Below are 17,073 nucleotides of genomic sequence, written 5' to 3'. Positions count from 1 at the left end.
CTGTGACGAGGGGACATCCTCTGCGTCTGGAGGAAAGAAGGTTTGTACACAAACATAGAAGAGGATTCTTTACGGTAAGAGCAGTGAGACAATGGAACTCTCTGCCTGAGGAGGTGGTGATGGTGAGTACAATAAAGGAATTCAAGAGGGGCCTGGATGTATTTCTGGAGCGTAATAATATTACAGGCTATAGCTACTAGAGAGGGGTTGTTGATCCAGGGAGTTATTCTGATTGCCTGAGTCGGGAAGGAATTTTTTATTCCCCTAAAGTGGGGGAAATTGGCTTCTACCTCACATTATTTTTTTTGCCTTCCTCTGGATCAACTTGCAGGATGACAGGCCAAACTGGGTGGACAAATGTATTTTTTCGGCCTTATATACTATGTTACTATGTTACAATAATTCAGCTGAATAATTTAGCTTCTACTGATCAATAGACACTTTCATCAAACTTTCTTTTTGTAAATCACATATTAACAGCCAATATATCATTATTCTATAAACTTACATTTTTATTATTAAAAAGAGGTGGATGGTTTTCTGGATAAACTTTTTTGGGTGTCACTCCACGTATTCTACTTCTTGTCTTGGTTCTTTAAAGGGGTTGTCTGGCCTAGGAGCTGCCAATATCAATACTTGTAACCTGTGCCTAATAAGAAAAATAAAAGAAAACTCACCTGCCCACAGTGTTATCATTCACTGGCAGTGACGTGGTTCTCTAGCACATTGACCAATGAGGATAGTCACTGGCCACAGCGAGCATGGCACCAAGCCAATTCTGGTCATGTGGGGATTGGAGGCAGTTGTGTATGCAGGGTACCCACACAGGAGGTGTAGGGTTGAGAGGATGGGATTAGTAGCAGAGGCCCGAAGGTGGCAGTAGTCTTCATGATTGCTAAGGTCCTCCCCGGAACTCCCTTGGTTGCTCAAAGTTGTGGGGAGGGGAGCACCTTTTGTTCCCCCCCAAGACACACCCTGGTGTAAGAGGTCTACTGCCTGGTGTAAGATGGGGTGCCTTTGGTGTTGGTGAGTGCTGACTAGAACTATGGACAGCTGTCATTCCACAGTGATGTAGCCAGAGGATAGGTCATCAGTATATATGTCTCAGGAAACACTTTTAAATATCTCAGACTTCTTAAGGATGCAAAGATAGAGTTAAAATGCCAGTTGTCATCTCTCGTTAGATGTATACTCGCACTTTCTCGCTGTTTCAGTCATGCAGGTGCAATATTTCTCTCTCTCTTTCTCTCTGAAGGTGATAGGTGTAGTCCTAGCAGGTAGCAAATCTAAAAAAATACCGCTCTGATTGAAGAGTCTGTTTAAGGCAGCATTTTGAAGACTTTTGTGCAAAATTTTCATTGCCGTTTTTCAACAGTGTTAGGCCTCATGCACACGACCGTTGTGTGCATCCGTGGCCGTTGTGCCGTTTCCCGTTTTTCTTTCGCGGACCCATTGACTTTCAATGGGTCCGTGGAAAAATCGGAAAATGCACGGTTTTGCAGCCGAGGCCGTGATCCGTGTATCCTGTCCGTCAAAAAAATATGACCTGTCCTATTTTTTTGACGGACAACGGTTCACGGACCCATTCAAGTCAATGGGTCCGTGAAAGAACACGGATGCACACAAGATTGGCATCCGTGTCCGTGATCCGTGGCCGTAGGTTGCTTTCATACAGACGGATCCGAAGATCCGTCTGCATAAAAGCTTTTTCAAATCTAAGTTTTCACTTCGTGAAAACTCATATCCGACAGTATATTCTAACACAGAGGCGTTCCCATGGTGATGGGGACGCTTCTAGTTAGAATACACTACAAACTGTGTACAAGACTGCCCCCTGCTGCCTGGCAGCACCCGATCTCTTACAGGGGGCCGTGATCAGCACAATTAACCCCTTCAGGTGCGGCACCTGAAGGGGTTAATTGTACTATCATATCCCCCTGTAAGAGATCAGGGCTGCCAGGCAGCAAGGGGCAGACCCCCCCTCCCCAGTTTGAATATCATTGGTGGCCAGTGCGGCCCCCCCCTCCCTCCCTCTATTTTAATAAATCGTTGGTGGCACAGTGTGCGCCCCCTTAGCCCCCCCCTCCCTCCCTCTATTGTAATAAATCGTTGGTGGCACAATGTGCGCCCCCCATCGCCCCCCCTCCCTCCCTCTATTGTAATAAATCGTTGGCGGCACAGTGTGCGCCCCCCATCGGCCCCCGCTCCCTCTATTAATAAATCGTCGGTGGCACAGTGTGCGCCCCCTTAGCCCCCCCTCCCTCCCTCTATTGTAATAAATCGTTGGTGGCACAATGTGCGCCCCCCATCGCCCCCCCTCCCTCCCTCTATTGTAATAAATCGTTGGCGGCACAGTGTGCGCCCCCCCATCGGCCCCCGCTCCCTCTATTAATAAATCGTCGGTGGCACAGTGTGCGCCCCCTTAGCCCCCCCTCCCTCCCTCTATTGTAATAAATCGTTGGTGGCACAATGTGCGCCCCCCATCGCCCCCCCTCCCTCCCTCTATTGTAATAAATCGTTGGCGGCACAGTGTGCGCCCCCCATCGGCCCCCCTCCCTCTATTAATAAATCGTCGGTGGCACAGTGTGCACCCCCCATCGCCCCCCCCCATCCCTCCCTCTATTGTAATAAATCGTTGGTGGCACAGTGTGCGCCCCCCATTGCCCCCCCTCCCTCCCTCTATTGTAATAAATCGTTGGTGGCACAGTGTGCGCCCCCCATCGCCCCCCCTCCCTCCCTCTATTGTAATAAATCGTTGGTGGCACAGTGTGCGCCCCCCATCGGCCCCCCCCTCCCTCTATAGCAGTAACAACATTGGTGGCCAGTGTGCGGCCTCCCATCTCCCCCCCCCCCCCCCCGATCATTGGTGGCAGCGGAGTTCCGATCGGAGTCCCAGTTTAATCGCTGGGGCTCCGATCGGTAACCATGGCAACCAGGACGCTACTGCAGTCCTGGTTGCCATGGTTACTTAGCAATAGTACAATAGTAGAAGATTCATAGTTACCTGCTTGCTGCTGCGATGTTCGTGTCCGGCCGGGAGCTCCACCTACTGGTAAGTGACAGGTCTGTGCGGCGCATTGCTAAATGAACTGTCACTTACCAGTAGGAGGAGCTCCCGGCCGGTCACACACATCGCAGCAGCAAGCAGTTAAGTATGAATCTTCTACTATTGTACTATTGCTAAGTAACCATGGCAACCAGGGCTGCAGTAGCTTCCTGGTTGCCATGGTTACCGATCGGAGCCCCAGCGATTAAACTGGGACTCTGATCGGAACTACGCTGCCACCAATGATCGGGGGGGGGGGGTGGGGGAGATGGGAGGCCGCACACTGGCCACCAATGCTGTTACTGCTATTGAGGGAGGGGGGGCCGATGGGGGGGGGCGCACACTGTGCCACCAACGATTTATTACAATAGAGGGGGGAAGGGGGGGGCCGATGGGGGGCGCACACTGTGCCACCAACCATTTATTACAATAGAGGGAGGGGGGGCGATGGGGGGCACACACTGTGCCACCAACGATTTATTACAATAGAGGGAGGGAGGGGGGCCGCACTGGCCACCAATGATATTCAAACTGGGGAGGGGGGGGTCTGCCCCCTGCTGCCTAGCAGCCCTGATCTCTTACAGGGGGATATGATAGTACAATTAACCCCTTCAGGTGCGGCACCTGAGGAGTTGATTGTGCTGATCACGGCCCCCTGTAAGAGATCGGGTGCTGCCAGGCAGCAGGGGGCAGTCATGTACACAGTTTGTAGAATATTCTAACCTGAAGTGTCCCCATCACCATGGGAAAGCCTCTGTGTTAGAATATACTGTCGGATCTGAGTTTCACAATGTAGCTGGTGATGGGGACGCTTCAAGTTAAAATATACCATCGGATTGGAGAAAACTCCAATCCGATGGTATAAAAGAACTCCAGACTTTACATTGAAAGTCAATGGGGACGGATCCGTTTGAAATGGCACCATATTGTGTCAACGTCAAACGGATCCGTCCCCATTGACTTGCATTGTAATTCAGGACGGATCCGTTTGGCTCCGCACGGCCAGGCGGACACCAAAACGACTTTTTTTTCATGTCCGTGGATCTTCCAAAAATCAAGGAAGACCCACGGACGAAAAAACGGTCACGGATCACGGACCTACGGACCCCGTTTTTGCGGACCGTGAAAATAAACTGTCGTGTGCATGAGGCTTTATTTTGTCAAAAACTGCGGAACTATACCCAAGTCTACTGGTCAGCAAAAACTTTTTTTTTGTTTTTTAGAATGTCAATGATGCATTGCCAAAATGGAGAGAACACTGTATATTATTAGAATTCATGGAGCATTGCTGTGATATACAGTATAACTGGTTTCCCACAATTACTCCAAATGACACAGCAGGCAGAGACATCAGTTTGTTTTATGCTCTTAATCGTTACTACAAAATATTCTCAGCATTTTGCACTGTTTAGTTAATATACTGTTTATGGAACATGAAATCCATAATGCATGTAAAGTTGGAGCATATGAAATCACCTGCATGTGCTAATAAGCAGACTGTGCTGCCCTGGGGTGCTGTGTAACACATGGATGGCAGTCTTATGCAAGAAGTGTAGGGTGAAGAATGGAGTTGGAGACGCTCCTTGAGGCGGGGGAGAGACTGGTGCTAGTCTCGTGTGACATGCTAAGATCATGTTGTTCACACAGATGCTTGACTTTGCCTCAGGCCTGTCTCAGCTGTGTCTGCTTTAGTCTCTTGTTTAGGGCTCATGCACACAAAGGTATTTTCTTTTCTTGTCCGTTCCGGGTTTTTTTTGCGGCCCATATACGGAACCATTCATTTCAGTGGGTCCGCAAAAAAACCTGGAAGGTACTCTGTGTGCATTTTGTTTCCGTATTTCCGTTCCGCAAAAAAATAGAATATGTCCTATTATTGTCAGCATTACGGACAAGGATAGTACTGTTCTATTAGGGGCCAGCTGTTCTGTTCCGCAAAATACGGAATGCACACGGACGTCATCCATATTTTTTGCAAATCCTTTTTTTGTGGAACACAAAATACATATGGTCGTGTGTATAAGGCCCTAGGCCCCTTTCACACGAGAGAGTTTTCTGCTCAGGTGCAATGCGTGTAATGAACGCATAGCACCCGCACTGAATCCTGACCCATTCATTTCAATGGGTCTGTGTACATGAGCGTTTTTTTCACTCATCAGTCCTGTGTTGCGTGAAAAACGCAGCATGTTCTATATTCTGTGTTTTTCACGTAGCCCTGGCTCCATAGAAGTGAATGGGGCTGCGTGAAAAACATATTGCATCCGCAAGCAAGTGCGGATGCAATAAGTTTTTCACTGATGGTTGCTAAGAGATGTCGTTTGCAAACCTTCCATTTTTTTATCACGCGCGTAAAAAAAACGCGTCAAAACGCATTGTACCAGCGCAGAAAAAACTGAACGCTATCGCAGACAAAACTGACTGAACTTGCTTGCAAAATCTTGCAAGTTTCACTGAATGCACCCTGAATGCATCCAGAGCCAATCCGTCACGCTCGTGTGAAAGAGGCCGTAGTTTGAAGTTACAGACGATGTACAGTTCCTTCAGTAGAGGGCACTTAGCTGCAATCAGTTTCAGGAGGTGGATTACTTATACCAGTCTCCATCTGCAGTGACCTGGCCGCAGGGGCGATATGCGTGAGTTATGGTGGGCCAATGGGGGTAGTAGTAGTTTAACTCATAGTTAGCAGAGCTCCATGTGCTGGCATGCAGTGAATGGAAGGACAGCAGCAGTTCCTTTGGGGCGCACTCTGGTGTCCAGGGACTCCCGCCAGATGGTGGTTGAGGTGCCCTTTCTGGAATTGGTTTTTAAGGTGCCGTGGAGGCTGGGTCCCTGGTGTTCATGATGCCAGCACTCTTGGGTGCAAATAGGTGATAAGTAGTGTTGATTGAGCACAAAAGTGCTTGGGTGCTCTGGCCGAACACATCAGGATGCTCAGGTGCTCTACCGAGCACCCGAGTATAATGGAAGTCAATGGGAGAACACGAGCATTAAACTAGGTACCCCCTGCTCTGAAGAGGGGAGGGTGCCTGGTTCATAGGAAAAAGTCAGAAATTGATGGAAACACCACTGAAATGGTTTTGGAACAGCATGGGGAGGATGTCTGGATGCATCTTGGACTCCCAGGTCGCTGCTGGGAACGATGTTGACTGAGTAGAACGCCACTTTTACAGACTGACAATAATACACACAAAACCAAAGATAAAATCGATTTTAGAGGAAAAATTGTTAGGAAACATTCTTCCCTGTATATTTACCCTTTGTTACACATAAAGGAGGGCATCATACACACCCTTGAAAAATTATGATTGATGGCCTGCTGGTGACCCTCTAAAACATTTGGAGCAAGGGGTCTGCTGATCTGACCATCTAAAACATTAGGGGCGAGGGCCTGCTGATGAGCTGACCCTCTAAAACATTATGGCTGAGGGCCTGCAGGTGAGCTGACCCTGTAAAACATTAAATGCGAGGGCCTGCTGGTGAGCTGGCCCTGTAAAAGATTGTAGGTGCGGGCCTGCTGGTGAGCTGACCCTGTAAAAGATTTTAGGTGCGGGCCTGCTTGTGAGCTGACCCTGTAAAAGATTTTAGTTGCCGGCCTGCAGGTTAGCTGACCCTGTAAAATATTGTAGGTGAGGGCCTGCTGGTGAGCTGACCCTCCAAAAGGTTGTAGGTGAGGGCTTGCAGGTGAGATGACCCTGTAAAACATTATATGTGAGGGCCTTCAGGTAAGCGTACCCTGTAAAAGATTGTAGGTGAAGGACTGCTGGTGAGCTGACCCTCTAAAAAATAATATGCAAGGACCTGCTGGTGAGCTGACCCTGTAAAATATATGCTAGGGCCTGCTGGTGAGCTGAGCCTGTAAAAGATTTTAGGTGCGGGCCTGCTGGTAAGCTGACCCTGTAAAAGATTGTATGTGAGGGCCTGCTGGTAAGCTGACCCCGTAAAAGATGGTATGTGAGGGCCTGCTGGTGAGCTGACCCTGTAAAAAATATGTGAGGGCCTGCTGGTGAGCTGAAAATATTTTAGGTGCGAGCCTGCTAGTGAGATGACCCTGTAAAAGATTTTAGGTGAGGGCCTGCTGGTGAGCTGACCCTCTAAAACATTATATGCGAGGGCCTGCTGGTGAGCTGACCCTCTAAAACATTAAATGCAAAGGGCATATATGCGAGGGGATTATATGCGACAAATAAGCATGTTGATGTGATGGAAGAGGAAGATTCAACCATATACCCTTGTTTGTGGTGGAAGGGGTGCATAGGAATACAGTGTATTCAGTACATTATAAACAACACATTTAGTTCCTTTATGCTCATCAGCTTTCCTCTGGTGGAGTCGAGAAGTAATAGTCAATCCAGGCCTTGTTCATTTTTTTAAGTCAACCTGTCAGCATTTTCAGTTGACAGGCGGATATGCTTGTCTGTTATAATGCCACCAGCAGCACTAAATACCCACTCAGACAAAACTCTGGCGGCAGGGCAGGCCAACACCTCCAAGGTGTAGAGCGCCAGTTCGTGCCACGTGTCCAGCTTGGACACCCAGTAGTTGTGAGGCACTAAGGGATCATTGAGGATGCTGACACGGTCTGCTATGTACTTCTTCGCCATCTTCCAAAATTTGTCCCTCCTTGTGACACTAGGCCATGCATCAGGGTGAGGGAGGATTTAACAAGGATCTTCTGGTATTCCACCGTTTTGCTCATCCTCTCCACCAGAGGAATTAGAGATGAGAAGATCTCTTTATAGTATGGGTCAAGAAGGATGAACAACCAGAAATCCGTATTGTCTAAAATGCGTATAGCACGCGGGTCGCGGGAAAGGCAGCCTAACATGAAATCAGCCATGTGTGCCAGAGTACCAACAGGCAAGACTTCACTGTCATCATCAGAAAGATCACTTTCAATCTCCTCATCTTCTTACTCCTCTTCTGCCCACCCACGCTGAACAGATGGAATTAAACTTCCATGGGTACTACCCTCTGTAGCGAAGGCAACCGTCTACTGCTCCTCCTCTTCATCGTCCAATTCGCGCTGAGAAGACGAACTGAGGGTGGTCTGGCTATCATCCTGTGTAATATCTTCCACCATTTCCACCTTTTCCACATGCAAAGTGTCGTCCTTAATAGTGAGCAGCGAGCGTTTGAGTAGACACAGAAGTGGGATGGTTACGCTGATAATAGCTTTATCGACGCTCACAATCTGTGTTGATTCCTCAAAGTTTCTTAAAACCTCATAGAGGTCAGACATCCATGCCCACTCCTCGCTTGTGAATAGCAGAAGCTGACTGGAGAGGCAACGACCATGTTGCAGCTGGTATTCCACTACTGCCCTCTGCTGCTCACAAATCCTGGCCAACATGTGAAATGTAGAGTTACAGCGCACGTTCACGTCGCACAACAGCCGGTGAGTTGGCAATTTGCTGCTGCAGCGTTGACAAACCCTGCTGAAACTGTTGATGACTTGCGGAAATGGGCACACACGGCAGTGCACCTTCACCAGTAGCTCAGGCAAATTGGGGTAGGTTTTGAGAAACCACTGAACCACTAAGTTTAAGACGTGGGCTAGGCATGGGATGTGTGTGAGCTTGCCAAGCTCCAAAGCCGCCACCAAGTTACGGCCATTATCAGACACAACCATGCCTGGTTCTAGGTTGAGTGGCGAGAGCCACAGCTCAGTCTGGTCTCTTATTCCCTGCCACAGCTCTGCGCCGGTGTGGTGTTTGTCCCCTAAGCATATCAGCTTCATCACGGTCTGTTGCCACTTCCCCACTGCAGTGCTACACTGCTTCCAGCTACCGACTGATGACTGACTGGTGCTGCACGTGGATAATTCAGAGGTGGAAGTGGAGAAGGAGGCGGAGGAGGAGAAGTGGGGTTTGGAGCCACTAACGTAGGTGCTGGCGGAAACCCTGATTGACGTAGGGCCCGCAATCCTTGGTGTCAGTAGCACCTGTGCCATCCCAGGGTACGACTCCCTCCCGCCCCCCACAACATTCACCCAGTGTGCTGCCAGGGAAATGTAGCATCACTGGCCGAATGTACTTGTTCATGTGTCCATTGTTATGGGACACATGTTGGTGTTAGGCGACACCTTGAAAAATAGTGGCAGCTGGGGACTGTGTAACGCGGAACGGCCGCCGACATCAGGCTGTGGTAGGCCTCAGTGTCCACAAGCCTAAACGACAACATTTCCAGCACCAGTAATTTGGAAAGCTGCACATTTAGTGCTATGGCCTGTGGGCGGGCAGCTAGGTATTTGCGTTCAAATTCCTGGGGTAAGGACATTTGTACACTGCGCTGGGACACGGAAGTGAATGTGGTCGCAAAGGTCCAGGTTCAGGGCAGGAGGCATCCAGGCCTGCGCCTTCGACAGAAGATTGGCCAGCACGTAGCACAGGAGAAGAGGAGGCAGTAGTGTGACCCGCAGACACAGATTGCGGACCCAGGCGTTTGGACCACCTATTACGGTGCTTTGATGCCATGTGGCAGGTCATGCTGGTGGTGGTGAGGTTGCTAGTGTTCACGCCCCTGCTCATTTTTGTATGGCACACGTTTCAAATTACAATTCTTTTGTTGTCCGCACTTTCCTCAAAAAAGCGCCAGACTGCGGAATACCTACCCCTTGGCATGGGAGATTTCCGCAAGGGGGTGGTCCAGGGAACAGGTTGAATCTGATTGGTTGCTATTGGCAACTAAACCAGTTCTACTTTACATCAAATTGATAAATGACCCCATATGTTCATTCATAGTGATGGACGAACATTGGCCGGGACAATTCGCGAACGGGAGTTCGCGATCAAATGTTCGCGAACCGTGCATTCGTGGTGTGCCCCATTCACTTTAATGGCAGGCGAACCTGAAAAACCTTCAGGTCATATTTGCAGCCAGCAAACACTTACTAGAAGTACTCAAATAGTCCCACAACATGGACAGTGATATACCAGAGGGGGATCATTGGCAAAAATTCCCACAAAAAATATGTATTTTAATCAGGGGCCATTTTTTTAAGGGAAACTCTCAAAAATGTGCCCTGCTGGAGCCTAGAACATTTTTATTTCCTATCTGTTTGATGTATACAAATGTGCAGCGCTCCATGTTTTTGTATCCTGCAGAGTCCATTAAAAAAATAGGCGCTGCCTAGTCTTGGTGGTCAGGGATAAGGACTGTGTTTCCCAAGAATCATTTTCTACTGGGAAATACAGGGCACAGTATAATACATTAGAATCTATATAATATAAAGATATTAGCCCTACCCCCGAATAATAATACAATTAGGTGGTCATTTATTATATAGAAATACATCTATGTTAGGCGTATTTCTGACACAGATTGTGGTGCAAAGGTCCTTAGCACCGCAATCTAAAAATTTTCCTGCTCATGCCATGTCCAAAAAAGGATGGTGTGGGCAGGGAAAGGGATACCACCATACATTGACCAGATAACACCTCTGTACAGTGACCGGATAACACCGCCATAACATGACCAGACAAAAGGGTATAAGAGGGCACAGTACAGGGAATGACTAGGGGCACTGCACAGGGTGTGGTAAGAGGGCACAATGCAGGGTATAAGGGTGCACAGTATGGGGTGGCGGCACAGTCACATGACCCTGTGACATTAGAAGGTCCTTATGGTGAATGCTGTTTATACGCCACCCTAATGAGAAGCAGAGGAGTGAGACAGGGGTGTGATTATGTGGCTAGAGATAAAAAATGTAACTGTCGGCCAGTACAGGCCCCAAAAATTAGGCAATAGGCATTCACCTGACAACAAAGAACTTTGGATTCTGTGGCTGGAGGTGCATTAGGCGGTCACAGGATAAATATGTAACTGTCGGCCAGTACAGGCCCCAAAAATTAGGTATTTACCTGACATAAAAGGTCTTTTATGCCACTGTATATACATAAGGAAAGGACCATTCTTTGTTCCGAGTGGTGGCGGATATGTGTGGGCTGGCATGAGGAAATTTAATTACACGTGGTCATCACAGGTGTTGAATTCCTTCGGGATCTATGCCTCATTTATTTTTAAAAATGTGAGATAGTCCAAACTGCCGTGAGCTAGGCGAGTGCGCTTATTGGTCACAATCCCCCCTGCTGTGCTGAACGTCCTTTCGGACAGGACACTCGAAGGGCAAGCCAAGAGTTTCATGGCAAATTGTGCCAGCTCTGGCCACAGGTCAAGCCTGCACACCCAGTAGTCAAGGGGTTCCTCTCTTCTCAGAGCGTCCACATCGGTCTACCAATTCCCTAAAGCTGGATCCGGAGGGCGGCTGTCGATGCGTTGGCTGCAACAATGATCTCATATCCGAAGTGACCAACACATCTTCAAACCACCCTCTTTTTGCAGGCATGGTAGGATTGGTACTCGTGCCTGTTTCGCTGTGGGTGAAAATTCCTCTGCCAGTGCCTGCAACGGCAGAATGCAGCATCTCTCGCATCAAGGCCTGGAAATGCTGCATTCTGACAGCCCTCTGTGATGCTGGTAACGTGTCCGCCATTTAGTTTTTTTTTAGTGGAGGTCTAAGTACGTTGCCACCCAGTACAGGGCCTTGATTGATATGCTTTTTATACGGGGTCCCTCTTAAAACACTGGAGCATGAAGGCCCCCATTTGCAATAAATTGGAAGCGCTGGAACACCGTGGCTTCTGCTCATCACCCAGGAGAATGTCATCCTTGGTCTCCTCCCCCCAGCCACGGACAACGCCAGGGATCCCTGAAAAGTTTAAAGCCTGCTCTTATTGCTCCTCCTCCTTCTCCCCCCAGCCACCATCCTCCTCTGACTCCTCTTTAGACTCCTGCTTACTTCTCTCAGATGGAGTATCTGTAACACCCCAGAGTTGTGTTACTACACGCCTCTTTCCCGCTACTATCTCCTAAGAGCCTTTATACTGTCATCAGATGTGATTTTGCTTATGTCCTCCACAAATGTGCATATAAATCCATGTTAAATTCAATTGTTCATGTAATTTGCCTGGTTATCAATAGGTGGCAGCAACTCATTGGCAAGTACAGCTTAGTCTTTAGTAAATCTAGGCTGGAATGGATTATTCCAGCTTAGCTCCCCCTCTGTGAGCGAAGTGGGCTGTTCCCACATCCTGTAGCATGGGTGGAGAAGGAAGTTAAAGTGAGTGTAGCCCACCCCCTGCTAGAGGTAGGGTGTGTGAGAAGCTCCCCTGCCTAGGGAAGACAGCAAGGACCTACGTAGTCTCGGCTGAGACCTGGCCATATACCCAGTCCAAGCACCTTCAGCTCTGCTGGATGAGGAAAGCAGAAAACTACAGACAACCTCCAGAATTCCAGGAAGAAAGCATCCCCTGAGTGTCCATCTGTGAGATAAGTCCAGAGACCTAGGAGAAGCCTATTCCTCCTCAGCTAGTCTATCCCCACACAGCAGAAGTTACATTGAAAGCAGAAGTATTCATTCCTGCCAATGATTGCCAAAACTTTCTGGGACCAAGAGACCAAAGCTGTATACTGCTTGGATGAAAGTTTCTTCAAGTAAAGCAACGTTTTAACTTCATCTAAAGATCTGGACATCATTTACTCTGCAAAATTCCTTTATTACTCCTACTATCGCTACACTAAAATTTATTGCAAGTGAGCCAGGAAGCCAGGAGTCCAGCCGTACCAGGTAGGAGACACCGTGACACAATTATCACCACCCTACAGAGACATTATAGGCCATTACACCACTCTGGCATTCCTAATCTGGGACGTGCATTATAACACCTTGGGAGGGCCCTGGGATAGTACCCTGCGCACGCTGCAATTGGCGTCACAACAAATACAGAACATTAACAACCCGTATCCTGGCCATTGCATAGCCTCCCCTGGGAATTTATTCAGCATTGCGACTTCCTCATCTTCCAGCTCCTGCTCCTTGATGGCTTGATCAATGACACGACGCAATGCACGCTCCAGAAAGAAGTCATAAGGTACAATGTCACTGATGGCGCCCTGGCTACGACTGACCAGTTTGGTGATCTTATCAAATGGCCGCAGAAGTCTGCATGCGTCGCACATGAGCAGCCACTGGCGCGGTGAATAGAAACCAATCTCCCCAGAACCTGTCCTGCCTCAGACTTCGTACAGGTAGTCGTTAACGGCATGTTTCTGCTGGAGCAGCCTATCAAGCATATACAAGGTGGAGGTCCAGCGCGTCGGCCAGTCACAAATCAGACGCCTGACGGGCAAGGGGTGTCGCGGCTGAACGTCAGCAAGGCGAACCATGGCCGTGTAAGATCAAAGAAAATGGCCAGAGATTTTCCTGGCCTGCCGCAAGACGTCCTGGACCCGGGGTATTTGGCAACGAATCGCTGCATGACTAAGTTCAGGACGTGTCAATTTGCCCTGTTTCAACACGCTCAGCAGATTGGCACGGTTGACGCACACCACTTTACCAACTGTCAAATTGAGCGGGATTAACCACTGATTGGCCTGTGACCGCAGAGCTGAAAGCAGTGCAGGACCGGTGAGGCTCGGCTTCCAGGCACAACAGCCGCAGCAAATAATGGCAACGTCTCACCTGGCAGGTCGAATAGGTTCTGGGGAGCTTGGGGGGTGCACCGGAAGAGGCGGTAGCAGTGGAAAAGGAGGAGTCAGCCGAGAAGGAGATGGAGGATGGAGTAGGGGGAGGAGAAGAAGAGGCAGGCCTGCATGCAATCCGTGGTGGTAACACCTAATCCACATGGGTGCCAGAAGGCTCACCCAGTGGGCAGTAAAAATTATGTACCTTCCCTGCCCGTGTTTTCTAGACCACGTGTCTGTGGTCAGATGTATCTTGGCGACGACACTGTGTACTGGAGATATATTAAGGTCTGGGAATGGACAAGAAAATAATTCCTCTGACTCGAGTGGAGGGGCTATGGTGGTGGTGGTGTCTTTGGGGGTGCACACAGCAGAGAGTGAGGAGGGTGCAGATACAGAGGACGAGGAGGGTGCAGAAGCGTAAGGTTGAGTGAGCCACTCAACCAACTCTGGTGTGCCATTTGAAGTTATCGCACGTGCTTTCTCCAACTTCCGACTTAGGCTTTGGCCTGGTGCACCTGCCCGACCCCTACCATCCCTGCGGAACGGTGTGCCTCTTCCTCTGCCTGTCATTTTCTAAAAGCAATAGCACCCCTCAATCAGTATTTTGTGAAAGAAGGTATATGGCACCCCTCAATCAGTATTTGGCAGAGACAGGTATATATCACCCCTCAATCAGTATTTGGCGCAAACAGGTATATAACAACCCTCAATGAGTATTTAGCGGAAACAGGTATATGTCCCCCTTAAATCAGTATTTTGTGGAAGCAGGTGTATCGCACCCCTCAATCAGTATTTTGTGGAAGAAGGTATATGGCACCCCTCAATCAGTATTTGGTGGAAACAGGTATATAGCACCCTCAATCAAGATTTTGTGGAAGAAGGTATATCACACCCGTTGCAATTAGTTACTCCAATAGCGTTTGTCCGTCTATCTAGCTGCGGTATCGCATCAGAACCGCACACAACTGCTGCACAATACAAATAAACTATAATATAATTTCTATGTTAGAAAGTATATTATAAGTATATCACACCCATCTATATCACACCTATCAATAGCACACCTATACCAGTCCTTAAAAGGACTTTTGTGGCCCTATTAGCTAGCGTTTGGTGTCCCTAACTGTCCCTGCTCCAAAATGCAACTTCTCCCTACACTGGCAAAACTCATCATGTAAAATGGCTGCCAGATCGGGTTCTGTTGTAGGATTGGTGGTGTGTCCATGTGCTGAAACATCTCAATTGGCTGTCCTGTTCCACCTCATAGATGTGCCATGGGTCAAGTTCGGCGCTATGCAAAAAAAATATGGGGCGTGCAAATATCGTCAAATGTTTGCATGTTCGGCGAATCGCGAACGAGCAAAGTTTGCAGCGAAACAACCGCCGGGTGTATCGCACTGCCATTTCTATTCATTCACCTTAGGCCTCATGCACACGGCCGAAACCCGTCCGGGATTCCTCCTGACAGCATGAGCGCACGGCGTCATTGGTTGCTATGACGCCGTGCGCTTCATGCAGCCGCTGCTGTACAGTAATACACTAGTGTATTACACGGCCGAGTGCATGAGGCCTTAGTCTCTGACCTTGTTGGTTTAGCTATACTGACAGTAACCCAGCTACTATAAAATCACAAAGCAACTAAGACAGAATAGAACAAATAATTACCCACCTCAACTAAACCATGACCTGCCGCTTTCCTAAATAAAACAAGCACATTACGACAATAACTTTTTTGTTGGATGTGGGTCGTACACAGCTTTTATTAAATTCACCAATATTTTCCAACCTGTAAAACAGTTATAGCATCAGGATACCGTAACAATGGGTAAGAAGCGTTATGCCGACCAATGGACTCCCAGTAAGCCTGCCTTCTGCTCCACTCCATTCTTTCCAAAACCACACCGACCACCAGCTGTGTGGCTTGAGTAGAGAAACAATGATCACACTAGAAGGAAGAGAAGTATGTGAACATCCAGAAATTAACAAGGCCAAGCCACTAGAAATGCACTCTGAAATTGTAATCAAAAGTAATATTAATTTTTTCTTCTTTTTCGGTCTGAGGCGGGGAGATCTTTACATTCCTAGAATGAGGCCGTTACCCAGGTACAGGCCCTTTATAAAAGCTCTCTAGTTTTTGGCAAGTCCACAGCAAAGCTGACTATTTCATCAGTTAACCATAAGTCCCCCCCACCCCCTTTGTGGACACCTTTAAAGTAGACACTCTTAAAGTAGAGAGTGGGAGCGACTGGCCAAAGGAAACCCCCACTTCACTACAGGACATCTTTGTTAACCCCTTTTTTACCCCCTAAGGGTGTCTAATGCAGTTTTTTATATGAAATGAGCCTCTAGGAGCAACGGGGGGAGTGCCATTTTGCTTTACTGCTGCTAGAGGCTCCGCTCACTCCTACTCATTCCACGGCCCCCCACTGGCAAGCCTCTGTGTTGTATATTGTTTCGCAGGTGCAAGACTTTTAGAGACTTCAGGGCCAAGCAGGCGTGATGACAAGGGATAAACGAACCCCAACTGCAAAGTTTAGGTTCCTGCCGAACTTTGCGAGTTCAGGTACCTGGACCTGAACCCGGACTTTTTCATGGTTAGAGTTCGATGTTTGGGTGATTTTATTATTTTCCATTATAACATGGTTATATCGGAAAATAAAAGCATTCTTAAGACAGAATGCAAAACAATATGGCCAGTTAGGTGTTAAAAAAAAACACTTACCACATCTACTTGATCATGCTGCAGAAGCTTCTTCTAGCTTCACTGAACAGGACCTGCCAAAGGACCTGCGATGAGCACGATTACATCACCTCGCTCTCCCACATGGTAATGTCATCACGCATATCGCAGGTCCTTTGTTAGGTCCTGCTCAATGAAGATAGAAGATCGATCAAGTGGATGAGTTTTTTTGTTTTTTTTACCCCTAAATGACCATATTGTTTTGCATTCTGTCTTAAGAATGCTATTATTTTTTGATATAACCATGTTATAACGGAAAATAATAAAGTGAAGTTCGGGTCCCCATTGACTTCAATATCCGAACTTCCAGGTGTTTGCTCATCCCTAGTGATGACGTCTTCACTGTCTGGCCCTGTCAATTAAACTAGTGGGGTACGTGGCATGAAGAGGAGTGAGTGGAGCCTCCGGGAGCAAAGAGGTGAACCACCTTCATTGCTCCTAGAGGCTCATTTGTGTGTTACAAAACTGCAAACCCAGAAACAGCTGTATATAGATGGGTCTCTTTTTCTTAGGGCTGTTTCACACGAGCAGATGCCGTGCGTGTCATCCGCTGTGTGAAAGACAGCCAAACCGCGCTCTGGACAGCAGAGACACGAATCATTAATATGACTGATAATACTCCGTGCCTCTCTGTGATCTTTTTACTACAAAATCAGTGTGAGATAAAGTTGTCACTGTGATTTTGTAGTAAAAAGGTCAGAGAGGCACGGAGCGTTATCAGTCATGTTAGTGCTCCGTGTCTCTGCTGTCCAGATCGCGGCTTGCC

This window comes from Bufo gargarizans, chromosome 9 (assembly GCF_014858855.1).
Source record: "Bufo gargarizans isolate SCDJY-AF-19 chromosome 9, ASM1485885v1, whole genome shotgun sequence".
NCBI classification, from domain to species: Eukaryota; Metazoa; Chordata; class Amphibia; order Anura; family Bufonidae; genus Bufo; species Bufo gargarizans.
Note: the sequence above shows the minus strand (reverse complement) of the source record.